The sequence below is a fragment of the Sarcophilus harrisii genome, chromosome 3, assembly GCF_902635505.1.
Source record: "Sarcophilus harrisii chromosome 3, mSarHar1.11, whole genome shotgun sequence".
Taxonomy (NCBI): Eukaryota; Metazoa; Chordata; class Mammalia; order Dasyuromorphia; family Dasyuridae; genus Sarcophilus; species Sarcophilus harrisii.
The window spans coordinates 419,460,372-419,476,563 of record NC_045428.1 but is presented as its reverse complement, the minus strand read 5'-3'; the positions used below and the strand labels follow the sequence as shown (position 1 = coordinate 419,476,563).

Genomic DNA, 16,192 nt, shown 5'->3' with positions numbered 1-16,192 from the left:
GGTGTATGTTAACTTGATCTTTAGGCATTCACATGAGTGGGACATTTTAGGCCTTAGGTCACCAAGAAGCTGTGTCAAAGGAGGCAGGGGCCAATCAGGTTCTATCAACAGTGTGTTAACTTTTAATGAAAAGCCCCAACACAGAGCATGTCCCAGGAGATGCTTCCAGTTCTCTCAGCAAGGCTGTCAATAGGTATATGCATATCCTCTAATGGGAGATAAAAATCAAAGTCTCAAACAAAGACTCATGATCTGGAACTTCATCAGAATTATTAGACAACTCTCCTTATTAGTGTTCTAATAGGATTTATAGTCTTCTGAAAAGGTCATGCAATATGCTGGTCCCTTAAAAGTAAATTAACTTAGGCTCAAAGGGACTTAACAACTGAGATTTTACAACTTTTTGTCATGTGAAACTCAGAATCTAACCCTAAGTCTTCTTGTGTGAAAGAAGAAAAACAAACAAAAACAACTAGATGTCTGAAAAAAAAAATTGATATTCTATATCAGAATAAACACATTATCATTCCAAAGGTTATATCATACTTTTGATGACAGGAAAATGTTAAATTACTTATTTGACTCTTTACTATATTCCCATGCTTCTCCATTGTTCCTAATTCAGTTTTTCTTAATAGCAATATATTAATAAAAAAAACCAGCACCTGAATATTTTACATTTATGAAATTTCTGAAAGCTTATGGTGCTAATGTAGTATACTTAACTCTGGAGGGCAGGTCCTGAATTGATGATAATCTTTTTCTCAGCATTTCCCTGCTAATGAAAAGAAATTACCTGTAGGGATATGACAAAGGCTGTTTCTTAACACAATTTACACCTTCAGATCACCCAAGTTAGAAAGATCAAGACATTCTGCTCCTGGCAAATATCCCAAATTCCAAGAACAACAATTCACATAAACATTAAGCTTATAATATAAAATTGTATGCTACTTTAAGGACCCTTTTTGTGAACTATATAGATTAATAAGTTTAAAATGCTATTTTTTTTAATATTACAAGAACTCATTTTTGATGGAATAAATAGGCCTTTTGATTTTACAGATTTTAGCATAGCTCAAGATATTATGCAATTTTGAATTTCTCAGCCACTCTGATTTGATTAGATCTGTCAATAATAACATTCTTTTCTGCCTAATAAATGGAATTAACATGTTAGTATTTTCACTCCATTGTTGTTAAAGAAGGTAATTTGCTGGGATTACTGACTAGTTAAATTTGCCACATTCAACTAGAGGGTCTCCTTGATTTTTCCTAAACTGCTAAATATATCTCCCCACAAAAGACACTATTTTATTTTGTATATAGTCATAGCTGTATGTGTTGTCTTCCCCATTGGAATGTAAGTACTTGAGAGCATGTAATGTTTCACTTTTTGTCTTTGAATACTGTCTAGCACATAGTAGGTGCTCAATATATGATTGAACAGTTAAAGAATAGGGGAAGGGAAAATTAATATTGCCAGTGAGGTATTTGTAAAATCATAGAGTTAGCCAAGTTTGTTTTCTCATCAAAATTTTCAAGTGACTCTTTACCTGCCCTTTCCTCTTTCCTAACCTCTTACAGGTCTCTCCATTTCCTCCACCACTACATTATTCTTCCCCATTTAAGCTGTTCTCTGCACTGTTACATTGAAGGACTCTTCCTTTGGAGCACATTTTCTTTAGATCATTTTCCTTTACATCAATAGCCTATGTCCCATTCTCTTTGGGAAGGAAGGAGATGAAATTTTACTGAGGAATACTAATGTGTGTTAATTCGGTAAGCGCTAAATGGATCAGATGATGAGGCAGAAAAAATGGTAGAAATGATAGGAACAAAAGCATCTGCTCACACAAGGATGAGGAAATTATTTCTTGAAAAGCTTTCTTCTATTTTCTGTTACTTTGGGAATGGGAGAAATAAGTTATTTCTAAAGCTATATTCCAAATCTCAGTAATTCCAATGGGATGCCCAAACTCTTTTATCATAATGATGGATTTTTAAAAAAAAATCTCATACCTTAGGGGGAGGGGATGGGTAATTAAAAGGGTACTGACCTGTAAAATAGGAAATTTCAATATGGGAATTAACATTACGCAGACGTGCAACTTAGCAATAAGACTTTAGAGAGTTGTCAGGAGATACTGAGAGGTTAAAAGATTTGCCTAAAACAAAGGCAAAAATAGTAGAATTTGAATACAAGTTTCCCAAGCTCTGCTTCTTATCTGATAATATTAGTTAAAATGAAAGACTCAGGTAGGTAATTACCCCTTTCTCCCATGCAGATTCAGTTCAGATGAGCTTTGGAACTGCATTGCCTTTGACTTGCATGCTCTTCTGCAAGACATTCTTTTCTTTCACCCTCCAATTCCCTCCCCAAATGTGGCCACTATTGCTTCCTAGTAGAGTCATGTGGCTAGCATCTTGAGGTTTGGGGAAGATAGGTGATCTATAAATAGAACAGCCAAAGATTCCGAGCTGAACCCTACCTGTGGCTGACTTCCCATCTGCTTCCCTACCCTGTTGAAGGCTCCAACAAGTGGAGCTGGGCATGCTCAGTGGGCAAGGTAGGTTTTAGGGGGTACAAAAAAGGAAGGTTGCTGCTTTAGTGACAGAACTCTTTCCTTGCCCTCCCTTGCCTTAAAGTGGGCCTCAGGATATCCTTGTCCAAAGTCTCGCTCCCTAATGCGCTGGCCTGGTATTTTCTGCGTGCTTGGTGCTGGCATTTAGGCGTGTGTCAGGAGTCTGGGGGCACGCCTCCAAGGGCGGCCGTGTTTGGGGGATGAGGTGGGTGAGGGGCATTAAGGAAATGGCTTTGGGCTCTTGAGCAACGGGGTCTCCTCCTGCCCCGTAGACTTGCTTCGTGCTGCCTGGGAAGCATGCTCACTGGAGGCTACTAAGCAGGAAGGCTGGAGCCCAGGAGTGGGCAGCGAGAAATCAGGTAAGCGAATCGGGGCCTCCTTCCGCCTTTACTAGTTTCTGGGATGTCTCCTTTGCTGGCGTCGATGGAGGTGGCTCCAGCACTCTCGAGTGTTTTTTCCTTAGCCCAGGGGAAGCCCGATTTGGGAGGGGGGAAAGGAGGCACCTTTTCAGCAGTCTCCTCCCACCTCCCAGCAACCTGGGGGCCGCACTCCAGGCCTAACCAGCTTGCTTGCTGGCATCAAGAGGAATTGCCAGACAGACTTTCTCCGTTGACAAGATCCGGCTGGTAGGATAACGGGGTCAGGCGCGCATCCCCGCCTCTAGCCAGAAGCTGGAGAGCACCGTAGCTGCTCCGCAAGAGGCTAGGATGCGCCAGCGGGAAGGAAGGCTCTATTGGATCAGTTCTGGCCCGGCCCCACCCGGTGGGACCCGTGTCCGGGTCTGGCCGCTTTCATTGGGCGGAGGAGAGTTTGCTAGCTTAGGCTCTCCGATCCCTCCTCCCCCATTTTCCCCGCGACTTCCGCGTTTCCCCAGCTGGGAGAATTTGCCGCGTAGAGGCAGTGGGCAAGGGACTGAGGCAGTGGTGCCAGTCCTTCAAGGGGAGGAATAGGAGAGGGTGGGGGAGGGTGCAGAGGAGGAGGAAGAGGAGGAGGAAATTAGCCTAGCGTGGGGGTGGGGTATTCCTCGGTGGGAGAGGCTTGGCTGGAAGCATCAGATTACACTTGATCAGCCTGTCCCGGGTTGATCTCCCCGACCTATTCCTTCCTGGCCTCCCTCACTGACTGCCAGTCTCTCCGCCTTGTTAGTAGCCGGCTTGTAGCTGATTAGAGTTGCTAAGCAAAATCACTTCCCTGGCGTTAGGAACAAGCGTCTCCTGCTCCCAACTCTGTTTCAAGAGGATCAGCCTTAAGAGGTGTGTGTGTGTATGTATATGCGTGTGTGTGTGCGCGCGCGCGCGCGTGTGTGTGCCTTTGTGTGTATCTTTGCCGGTTTCCCAAAGGTGTTTGTTGGACTAGATCTGATTTCCTTTTTTCTCCCAGGTTTTATTCTCCAGGGTACTGGTAGTGAACTGAGGTAAGGGAGGTATTATAGTTTTCGAAGGAGCCACCTTAGAAAGAATATAGTTCTTAAGGGCTCAGTTAAACTTTTTTCCTTACTTTTTCAGTGAAGTAGCAAACTTTCTCTGGAGATTGTGTATTTGCAGAAAGTTTGGTGTCTACATTAAAGTTCTGCTTTAACCTCGATGAATGCCTTTTAAATAGTGAGAAGTGTGGGTGGTGTTGCTTTCTGAAGCACATTAGGATGAAAGAGGACCCCAGACTATTTAAGGGTCTAAATTGTGTAAGTTGGAGTCTTTCCTGAGATTCGGCTCTCTCCCCACTCGTAGGAAAGCGGTAGAGCAAAAATATTTGCATAAAGTTCTGTTGATTTGGAGAAAATCTTTGTGAATGAAGTGTGTTTAATCGCTTGAGGATGTGTTCTATAACCTGCTTCCTTGCTACTAAGTCTTATTAAAGGGGTCACGTCCATATAGCACTTAAAGAATTACAAAGATTTACCAGCAGTAATTCTGGCTTAAAAAACAAAAACAAAACCCAAAATCAATCTTTATACGACAGGTGCTTATACTACAGGTTCAATAGTAAGCAGTTTCAGAGAAGGGAGGAGCCAGCCATGCCTTACACAGAATCACTGTCCAAATACTGATTTACCCTAATTCCCCTCAAATCAAAATGGAAAGAGAAGGGCAAGAAAGTTTTTAAGTCGCTTCAAAGCGCTGGAAAGGTAGTTTGTGGTGATGATAAAAATTCCTGTCACTTGTGTGCTTTCACACTTGAAAAATGTCGACAAACTAATTCAAAACCTAGAATTTTCACTGAATGTAAAAGATCAAACTAGCATAAGGGGTTATATTTTATGTGGTCAAGAATTATAATTTAGATTGCAGGGAGGGAAATGTGGATTATTATAAGCAAGTAAAGAAAAGGGGTAAACCACTGCTGTAACATGAACTCTTGTTTAGAGTAGATAGTGCCAGTGACTTTGCATTTCCATAGGTTGACAAGTATAAGGGAAATAGAAACTTCTTTTATAGTTTGATAGTGTCCCAATAGTTCTATCATATGCATGCGGTGCATTTCCTGGTAATTAATGACAAGTCATTTCATCTCTTATCCTTGACTCTTGGGGTTTATTTTGGATCCATCACCCACTATCTGGAAATTCACAACTGGAAAGTCATTCATACTATGTGTAGTATGGAAAACTATGTGGAAAGTGAAACTACTGGACTTGATAGTTCCCCCCACCCATATTTCTTGTACTCTATGTCAAGTTACAACAGTACCTTCAGAACTTTTACATACTTACTATTCAAATATGGCAACATACTTGTTTAGGATCACATAGCTACAAAGATTGAATGTTAACATATATCCTCCATCCCCATGGGGTTTTATAGTTGTCATCTTTTGGAACTTGTATTACAATAACGTTTTACATTCTGTTCCTAGCCTGTGTTATTAATCTCTAGAGTTTTCCATGTTGTGTTAACATTTTGCTTCTTGAACCTCAGAGAACGCTTGTAACATATACCTGGTATAAGAGCGAGCCAAACTATCTCTAAAGAATTAGTTGGTATCCTGTTTAATTTTTTGTGACTTATTTATTCCTCCCTTTACTATGTTGCATTAAAAATGGATGTAATTAGCAAATTTGTGTTGGCATGTAACTAGTATTCATAATTTTAAAATGTTTCATTCTATGTAAAGATGTTGCATCTTTAGGGTCAAAGAAGAGACTATTTGAAACAGTTGATGTAGTTATATCTAAGTCCATGTTAAGTTATGTAGGGTTTGTAGGATAGGCAAGAAAACAAGCCAGTGATTTTAATTCCTTGGATTATGACTCTATTTTTCTGCATCTTTATTTGTAATTTGGCAAATTAGCCTATTTGGATTTTTCAAATTCTATATTCTTTCTCCATCTTGACTTCTGGGATTAATTTAGTTGTCTGCAAAGAATTATCCTAAGGTTTTAGGAGATAATATTAGATTTTATCAGTTTTGGAAATCCATATGTATTAACTTTACTTTTAAATTAGCCAATAAGTATTTGAGTGTCCCTTTGTCTAGGTAATGAGCCAGGGTGACAAACCCAGCAGTTGAGCAGTTTCCAGAATAGTTAAGGAGAGACAACATAAGCACATACCTGAAACAATTAGAGAGGGAAATACAACTTCTTTATTTAACTATTTAGAAATGTCATAAGGGCATATTTAGGGCAGATAGAAGATTCAATGTTGGCTATAATAGTTAAAATAAGCTTCAGAGGAAAAAAATTAATTTAATAGATAAGGGGTTATAATTTATGTGGTCAAGAATTGTAATTTAAGTTTCAGAGGGGGAAAATGTGGATTATTACAAGTAAAGAAAAGGGGTAAACCACTGCTACAATATGAACTCTTTTATTTAGAGCAGATAGTGGCAGTGACTTTGCAATGTTATCAAGAGTATTTGTGGGTATGGTTTCATTCTGTGAAATTGATAGACCCTATGGCCATATCCTTTTAGGAATTTCCTGTCTGTGGTAAGTGAAAGAAAAATTTTGCAATTCATCTCTTTGCTACCCACTGCCTACCCACCTTGAAATTTATGCCTGCATTTTAATATGAAGATTGTGTATGAAACTTTATAGATGCTGTTTATTACTGCCAACATACTTACCTAACAATTATGCCACAGAATTTGGGAAGCAACATGTTGGCTTCCTAATATGAAGATGCCACTCCCAAGTTATGTGTTTATTCACTTTTCTCTAGAAGCGTGTGTGTGTGTGTGTGTGTGTGTGTGTGTGTGTGTGTGTGTCTGTGTGTGTCTGTATGTATGGAGAATTAATAGGTATTCATGCTGTTACTCTTAACAAAGAAAGCTGGGAGAATAGTTGAATAGAATCAGGGTGGTAATATCTGAGTGAACTTTTTAGTAAGTTGGAAAATATACAGCCAAGTAAGAGTTTTGAATGAATCAAGGGAAGCAGAATGATGTAGGGGAAAGAGAAGCAGAGGAGTCAGGAGGTCAGAGTTCTAGTTCTGAGTTTTGGTACTTATTTAGCTGTATGATCCTGGGCAAGTGACTTTAACACTGGGCCTCTGTTTCCTCATCTGAAAAAGAAGTTTATTATGTGGCACAGTGGAAAGATTACTGAATTTTAAATCATGGAAATTCATATCCTTTTTCTAAATCCTTCAGATGTGATCTTACACAAAACACTCTTACTAAGATAGAATTCTCTTATGTGAAAATAGTGGGTTGAACTAAATGATTTTTGAAGTCTTTTGCAGCTCTAAATCTATGCTCCTATGAAGATCCTATAATCTCTGATATTTTTACCACATCCATGATGCTACTAGGCAAAATGGAGGTTATTCTAGATAGGAAAAACACCTAGGAATAAACTGAAGATGTATTACTAAATGTAGAAGGGGGGAGCATAGATTTTGACATTAATGAAGATGATTTGAATCTGAAAGTAGGTAAAAGAAAGCCATGAGAGGGAGTTTTTTTTTTTTTTCACATGTGCAATAATGTAAAACATTTTCGCATTAGTCATTTTGTACAAGAAAACTAAAAAGAAAGTGAAAAATAGCATGCTTCAATTTATATTGAAACTATCAGCTTCTCTTTCTCTAGAGGAAGATAGAATGTTTTAACATTTTGGGATTTGAATGATTGTATTACTGAGAATAGCTAAGTCATTCACAATTCTTCATTGAATAATATTGATGTTACTGTGTACAACATTCTCTTGTTTCTATTCCTTTCACTTTGCATCAGTTTATCTAAATTTTTCCAGGTCTTTATGTAATCCTGCTTTTCATTTCTTACAGCACTGTAATATTTCATTGACTTTTTTTTAATTTTAATTTTTCCTTAATTAATCAGGAAAAATTAATGAGGTTAAAATGGTAAGAGAGATAAAGGAGAAGGTACCTGCAAGTTAGGATATCAGTGACAGAGTTAGAATAGAATAGAATAGTATTAAATGACCAGTAATATAAAAATGAAGAGGAAATGATAAATTATAAAAAAAATTATATTGATATTATAGGTGAAGTTAATTTTGAGTCATTTATTTCTCTTATCAATTCCTTTTTCATTGCCAAACAAGCATAGGCACTTATCATATTTTTCTTGGAAAATTGTATTCTTCTAATTGGTCTCATGTCATCTACATATTACTTACCTACCCCACAAGCTTCTGGGTATAAACTCCTCTATTTGGCATTTAAAGCCCTTTAAAATCTAACTTTGACCAATCTTTCCAAAGTTACTGTCTATCATGCTTTCTCATATATTCTACATTCTAGCCAGATTGACCTACTGGCTATTCCCCATATTTGACATTCCATCACCTTGTCTTTGTACAGCCATCCTTGGGATGCTATCATTTCCCATTTTCTCCTAACCTCATTCTAAGATTCACACAGGTCCCACCTCTTTTAACTGTGGCCTTTTCTGATTCCCCTAGATGTTATTGCCCTTCCTTGTGAAATTACTTCATATTTATTCCGTATGTCTTATTGATGCTTCTTGGTGTTTCCATTGTTCCCTCTTGGCTTCCCTTCTCCTAATACTTATCCCTCATCTAACCAAGGTCCTTGACTTTTATTTTTGGCTTTGTATCCTCAGTGACTGTCACTAACCTTAACACCTAGAAAGTGTTCAATAAATGGTTTTTGAATAAAAGATTTCTAATTCTAAAATAATCCTAATATTTTTCTTTTGTTTCAGGTTCCCTACTTAAATTATCATGATGCATTATGCTTCTGAAATATTGTAGAGAATTTATTTTGTCTCCTATCACTTATGTAGTTCAGGTTGTTCAACTCCATCATGCTGCATAATTTAGATTTTAATATTTAGCTTTTAAATATTTCTTGTAGTACTTGATTTGTGTATTCACTTATTGTTTTTTAGTCGTCAGTGCTGTACTATTTCAAAACCAGGCTTCTTTGACCAAAAGAGTATTCATTTTGAGTTAAACAATGATAGTTTGTATTTGTGTTTTATTTAGGTCAATAGCTGGTTCTATTCATTAAAATAAATTAGAAGGAATTCTCTTTCCTTTCCTTAATTTAATAAATAATGCCAATTTAAAAAATAAAACCAAATATTTTGTATATATTTATTTTGTTTTATTAATTAAAAAAAATTCAGTCATTTTTAGATGCATTGTACCCAACAGTACCTAACCCTCCCTTTCAGAAAAGAAATAATTAAATTAAAACAACTCAATTGAAACTTTTTATGACAGGTATATAGTATTCTTTTTCCATAGTCTCCCTTCCAAGAGAAGGAAAATATGTTTCATTTTCTTACCACTGAGAGAGAAAACCTGACCTTTCCAACTACTCTGAATTCAACTTTCTTTTAGTACTCTATTTGTTTATCTTATTGAAGTCTAATCATATCCCATTCTATACTTATGTCTAATTTGTGAAATGCCAGAGTCCTTTGTTACAGTCTCATCTTGATGTCGTTCATTGTATTAGTTATCCCTTTCTTTGTATGATCTGTAAATTTAAATATGTTATATCTTTAAATTAGTGATTTAAAACATTAAAAGAAATAGGTTCAAGAACAGAACCTGGTATACCAAGAATTCTTTTTCTACAGTATCATGATCCATGTACATGTAGTAATTTGCATATGTATATATGTACAGATACAAAGACTTGTACATATTCATGTATCTCTCTATACAGGTTGTTCAGCCAAATACAAATTCACTAGTTACTCTTTCTTCCAGTCAGCCCATATCATTTCAATTTTTTTCTGTGATATCATAAAAGATTTTTTCTGATGCTTACCAAAAATTTAGTTGTCTTAGTTTTATTGCATTTCTTTAATTTATTAATCTAGTAAGTGTCAAAAAAGAAAAGAGGTCTGAGATAAGTTGTTGTACTATCTTTAGGGAATTCATGCAGATTTGTAGTGATTACCTATTTTCTGTATTTAAATTCCCACAAAATATTTAATAATCTGTTGCAAATATTTTCCCCAAGTTGGATTGCATGATCATTAAACTATAATTTGCAGAATTCATCATCATCTTCTTTTTTTTTTTTTTTGAAAATTGGAACATTTTCCCATTTCTAGGCTAAACCTCTAGATGTCTTATTTTTTTCTCCTCTCTGATTAGAGAAAGACCACCATTAATCAATTGTTATTGCAAATTATTTCTCTACTTACTTGTAGAGGCTGGATGTTTGTTTAGTAATTGAAATACTATTACAATATATCTACATCTCTGTGTTTCGCAAACTTTCTCCTTAGCTTGGCATTCAAGGCCTATAACCCAACCTATTAAGACAGACTTTTCCCCACTAATCCTTGTCTCCAATCAAATGGAACTAGATTGTCTTTCCTGAATATTCCATGTGATTTTTGCCTCTTCTCCTTTGTTCATGCCATTTCCTGTATCTTGAATATTCTTGCCATATTCATATAACAAAACTGTACTTAGCCTTTATGATTTTTACCTCGAAGATCATCTTTTCAGTGCCAGTAGAAATATTTAATCTTAGAATACAACAATCTTATAGCAAGAAAGGAAATATATGTCATTTAGTTAAATTTTTTTGTTTTAGAAATTAAGACACTGTTTCACAAAATGAATTAATTTACCCAGTCACAGAAAGTTTAAAACTGATGATTTTTCATGTCTTTGAATTGTTAACCTACCTTTCTAGGACAACTAATAGGGCACACATCATTTTTTCCTTGTTATTATAACTTCTTATATTATCTAATATCTTTGATTAAATTGTAAACTCCACTGAGGCAAAGACTCATGAGCTAATCAGCTTAGTATGTTCTGTACCACCCAATATAATTTCTTGCATATGGTAACTGCTGTATAAATATTGGTAAAGCAAATGAGTGTCTTCCAGTCAAATAGATCTTAATTGACCAAGGAATGAGGAGCAGATATTAAATAGAATATATTATATGTACATAATAATACATATAACATATATAACAGGATATATTATATATTTAGATATATGCTTTATACATATTTTCCAAATTAAAACTTATACTGACCATAGTTCCATCAGGAACATGTGACCCGATGAAAGCTTTGTAGAAAGTAGACAGACTTCTTGAAACCTGGACTACCTTGGAACATCCAGGCTGCATAGTTGTCCCAGACTACTATAACATGACCATTAAAGCTTTCCTATTAGTTTCAAGCAATTAACAAACTATTTTGCTATAGATTTGCAAGTATTAATACTTAAAAGAAAAAGGAGAAAAAGCAGATGATAACCCTGAGTAGAATAATTGTTTTATTCTATAAACCAGAAAATAAGACTTTAAATCTACAAACCAGGAAATGACTTTAATCTGTTCAGTATAAAATTAAGTTGACATAATTTTCTGTCTTTTTGAGATGATGCATTTTCTTTTTAACAAAGTAAAACCAAAGTACATTAATATTCTTCTCTAAAATACTGAAGAGGAACAACAGAAATGATTACAATAAACCATAGTGCAATCTTATTCTTTTGTAACTTAGTGAGAAACACCCTGTTTCTACAACCATTTCCTGCTTTTTCTACTCAATTAGTCCACCTTGTATTCTCTATTTTCTTTCACCAAAACTTCTGAACAGTGAAACCATCAATCATCTCATGAGTTTAATGTATCAATAGGAATATCTACATATTATCAGGGGATAAAACCTTAAGCTTCAGGAATGAAAGCCTAACCATGGAATTATAAGTATCAGTAGGTCAGATAGAATTGGTCTTTTCAAGGTAGCCGCCCTCGCTTTGTCATTCTGAAATTACATAACTTTGAAACTTGAGCAAATACTTAAACTATTCGATGTTTATGCCCTTATTTCCAGTATAATGGAGTTGGACGATAGACTCTTTTAAGGTTCTCTGCTAGCTCAAGTGTCTGATGTTTCCATTATTTTTCTGTGGATGTGTATGGCTGAAGCCAACCCTTACAATATGTGTAGTAGTCATGAGTCCTTTCCCTCATTTTTTCTGTGGTACCTTGGACCTCTTTCAGGGGTACCTTCTCTACTGGTATATCATGCATGGATGTATAGAAAGAACACTGATCCCTGTATCTCTTCATTTGAAGACTCAACAGCTTGCCTGACTTTGTGACATACTTTCATTAATATTTTGGAAGAGAGAAAGATGGTATGTGACTTCACTAAGAATCATGTTCACATATGCAAAATGTATTTAATAAGGATTAAATTTTTTTATTTATTTTATTCATTTAATATTTTCCCTCCAGTTACATTCAAAAATAATTTTTTTAAACATTTATTTTATTTATTTATTTTTTTGCTGAGGCAATTAGGTTTAAGTGACTTGTCCAGGGTTAACAGATAGGAAATGTTATGTGTCTGAGACTAGATTTAAACTCGGGTCCTCCTGACTTCAGGGCTGGTGCTCTATCTATTGTGTCAGCTAGCTGCCCCTTTTACATTTATTTAAAAAAAAAAATTAAGTTCCAGTTTTTTCTTTTTCTTTCTTCTTGATATAATTTTTCTTGTGCAGCAAGATAACTGTATAAATATGTTTATGTATGTTGGATTTAACATATATTTTAATATATTTAACATGTATTGGACTACCTGCTAGTTAGGGGAAAGGATGGGAGGAAGGAGGGGAAAATTTGGAACAAAAAAATTTGCAAGGGTCAATGTTAGAAAAATTACCCATGCATATGTTTTGTAATTAAAAAGCTTTAATAAAAATAAATGAAAAATTAAAATAGAATGTTTGAGTTCTAGATTCTCCCTTATCCCCACCCACAATTAAGAAATCACTTGTGAAGTTACGCAAAACATTTTTATAAGTTGTGAAAAAAACCACAGATTTCCCACCCTAGTGAAAATAGAAACTCTCAAGAAAAATTAAGTTTAAAAACAGAGAGATTGAGAACAAGAGAGAGTGCTTCAGTCTGTATTCAGACACACTCAGTTCCTTCTCTGGGTATTGATAGGATTTTTCATCATAAGTCCTTCAGAGAAGTCATGAATGATTGTACTACTGAGAATAGCAAAGTCATTTACAGCTGGTCATCCCAGAACATTGCTATTACCTTGTATACAGTACATTTCACTTTGAGTTCATGGAGGACTTTCTGAGAGCATCATGCTCACAATTTCCCACAGAACACTAATATTCCATCACAAAAACATTCCACAGTTTATTAAGCCATTCCCCAATTGATGGGCATCCCCTCAATTTCTAATTTTTTGCTCCTTAGAAGAGTTGCTATGAAAATTTTTTTGCACATATAGGTCATTTTCCTTTTTTAAAAAAAATTTCCTTTGGTATTCATGTCTAGTAGGGATGTTGGAAGATCAAAAAATATGCATGAATTTATTGCCTTTTCATCACAGAGCATATCTTTTGATCATTTATCAATTGAGGCCTGACTTTTATTTATTTATAAACTTAACTCGGTTCCCTCTATATTTGAGCAATAATGTCTAATCAAAGAAACTTGCTTCAAAATTCTTTTTTACAATTACTACTGTTGATTGTATTTGCCCCCACCTAATAAAGATTTTTAAAAATTAGTGTTAAAAGCAGTTGTAGAATAAGCTGTAAGTACATTGCAACATAAGACATAAACAAATGGAAAGATAATCTTTTTTTGGAGAACAGAAAAAAGAGAAAAATGAAAAAAAAATCTGTCATTTTAGGAAGGGGAAGACATTGAATAATAGGAACATTGGAAGAATAGCTGAATAGGAAAAAATCTTTGGTTTTATTCATGTGAGCAAGGGTGCATTGATTTTCTAATTTTTTCTACCACTTTAGGGATTACCAAGGGTTTCTTCCTAATAACCTTATGAGATAGATATTACTACTACTCTCTTAATTTTAAAAATGAGTAAACAGAGGATGAGAGGTTAAGCACAATGCCTGACACATAGTGGGTGCTTAAAAAATGTCTGTTGAACAAGATGTGATGGAAGTGGCTCTTTTCAACAATGAGGTGATTCAGGCCAATTCCAATAGATTTGTGATGGAGAGAGAGTGCATCAGCATCCAGAGAAAGGACTGTGGGGACTGAATGTGTATCATCGCCTAATATTTTTACTTTTTTTTGTTGTTTCCTTGCTTGTTTTTTTCTTTCTTTTTTCCCCTTTTTGATCTGATTTTTCTTGTGCAGCATGATAAATGTGGAAATATAACCTATATTAGATTACTTGTTATCTGGAAGAGGAAGGAGAGGGGAAGGGAAGGAGAAAAATTTGGAACACAAGGTTTTGCAAGGGTGAATGTTGAAAACTATCTTTGCATATATTTTGAAAAATACAAAGTTATTACTAAAAAAAAAATATTTGTTTACTAGTTGATTAAGCAACTTCAGTCAAATCAAGACTTGGCCTATATAATAAGTGACTAATAAGTGTCTAAGCCAGATTTTAATTAAGCCTTCTGATTTGTAGTTTAGCACTGAAGGGTCTAGCATTCTTTTAATTCTACAGTACTCCTTCCCAGTGGACATACTAGATGGTAGATGGTCATAAGCCCCTCTAACCAATAGAATCTATCCTTTGGAGGCTAGGTTTACTTAGCTAGTTCAGGCCCATATTTCAGTACTCCTTGAGCTACCTCTTTGATGAAACTGTCAGTATTCCAGATATACTTACACATCCTGATTAATCAGTGGAGGAGGACTTTGATGGAAGAGATGACAAAAACTGTAATAGTTCCAGAGTAATTGATTTAAAAAATAGCAACACAAGTAGGTTCCCTAAAGAAACACTTATCTTATTAAAAAAATTTTTTTTTTGAGATCTTGAAAAAAGGATTAAGAAAACAAAACATTCCACGATATGGAGTGCTAGCCTAGAAGTCAAGAAGACCTGAAATTAAATCCTACTTCAGGTGCTTACTAAATGTATGTCTCTGAGCAGGATTTGTCTGTCACTTTTTCTTATGTCTTGTGGTGCCATTGTAGTACAGTTCCATGAATTTAGGCAGGCTACCATTGTACTTCCAAATATTAGCTTTAAAAAAGTACTAGCCAAGCTAAACTTTCAAGTTTATATTATCAGTTATTCCTTCTTCCACTCACTTTATAAAGCTGTTTTTATAAGATGATTCTTTCATGTTTTCTCATTAAAATTAACATAGTATAGATACTCTCTGTATATGTGCTGTTATATATAAATAATATCCTTATATACACACACATACACAGATGTATGTATGTATACTTTACTAAGTCATTTTTTAATGGCTTATTGTGACCTAGCAATAACTCAGGACTCTCAAGAGCCAAGTCATTAGAACTTACAATCTGGAAAAATTTTAATAATGATTCCAGAATGACCAAGAATAATGCTGCCTATCTTATAAAAAAGTAGATGAAAAGTAAACATTCAGTTTTGGACATAGTTTTGTTTTATATAACTATGTATATATTTGTTATGGTGTCCTTTTTCTTTTCCTTTTTTTTCAATTAAAGGAAGATAGGAGGGAGGAAAAAATTAATGTTTATTAATATTGTAATCATATAATAATTAACAATAGTTATTTTAATAAAATAAATACATTAAAAGCAAGACTTTGAGGACAGGCCTGGTGACAGACCCAAGTTAAGGCCAAGGACCAATGTTACTAAGCTCAGAAAGGCTCATCATCTAATTTGCCACTGGATGATGAATGATGTTTGCTTCAGCCTCTCATGAAGGCCATTCACAACATTGTAGAGAAGTGACCTTTGACAATGAAAAGAGTACCAATATTAATGTAGTTGTGAATTTTTTTGAAGTATGTTCTGTTGTGGGATAAATCCTAGTCTTCTAGCTTAAATTTCACCATTCTGTATATTTCAGAAGTATGCTTTTTCTTGTAGGAAACTGACAAAAATGTTTAGGTTTGTACAAGCAAATTTCTGTTTGAGTCCATTATTTGTTTTAAGACCTCATCCTCTTTATTCTCTTATCTTATAAATTATACCTTGTCTAGTCTTAGTCTTTCACTGACCACTTGTTGGATGCCTGCCTGTGTCCGAAATGTTATCAGTTTTATCTGTCTTTTGTATCTAATGCTTGTTGAATGCCTACATCTTTTAAAAAACGGAGTTCTTTAAGACTCAGCTGAAATCCCACTTTCTCCATTATACTATACTGTTAATCCCCATCAGAAATGCTTTGCTTCCTCTGATATCATATACTTCTTTGTCTCTTGTGTGCTTATATTTTAAAA

General features: G+C 35.1%; 1 protein-coding gene across 2 annotated transcripts in view; it reads left to right on the top strand.

The window, feature by feature from the left end:
- Window positions 1-2,830: 2,830 nt before the first annotated feature.
- The window catches only part of GPD2 (glycerol-3-phosphate dehydrogenase 2), a 180,906-nt gene continuing 167,544 nt past the window's right edge, over window positions 2,831-16,192 (top strand). Inside the window, exon 1 of one of the 2 annotated variants that reach the window (XM_023499218.2) lies at window positions 2,831-2,944. The gene's annotated coding sequence lies outside the window, so the exon portion shown is untranslated. Of the gene's footprint in view, window positions 2,945-3,564; window positions 3,839-16,192 lie in introns of those variants that run through there. The other variant, XM_012544744.3, reaches the window with a different exon arrangement.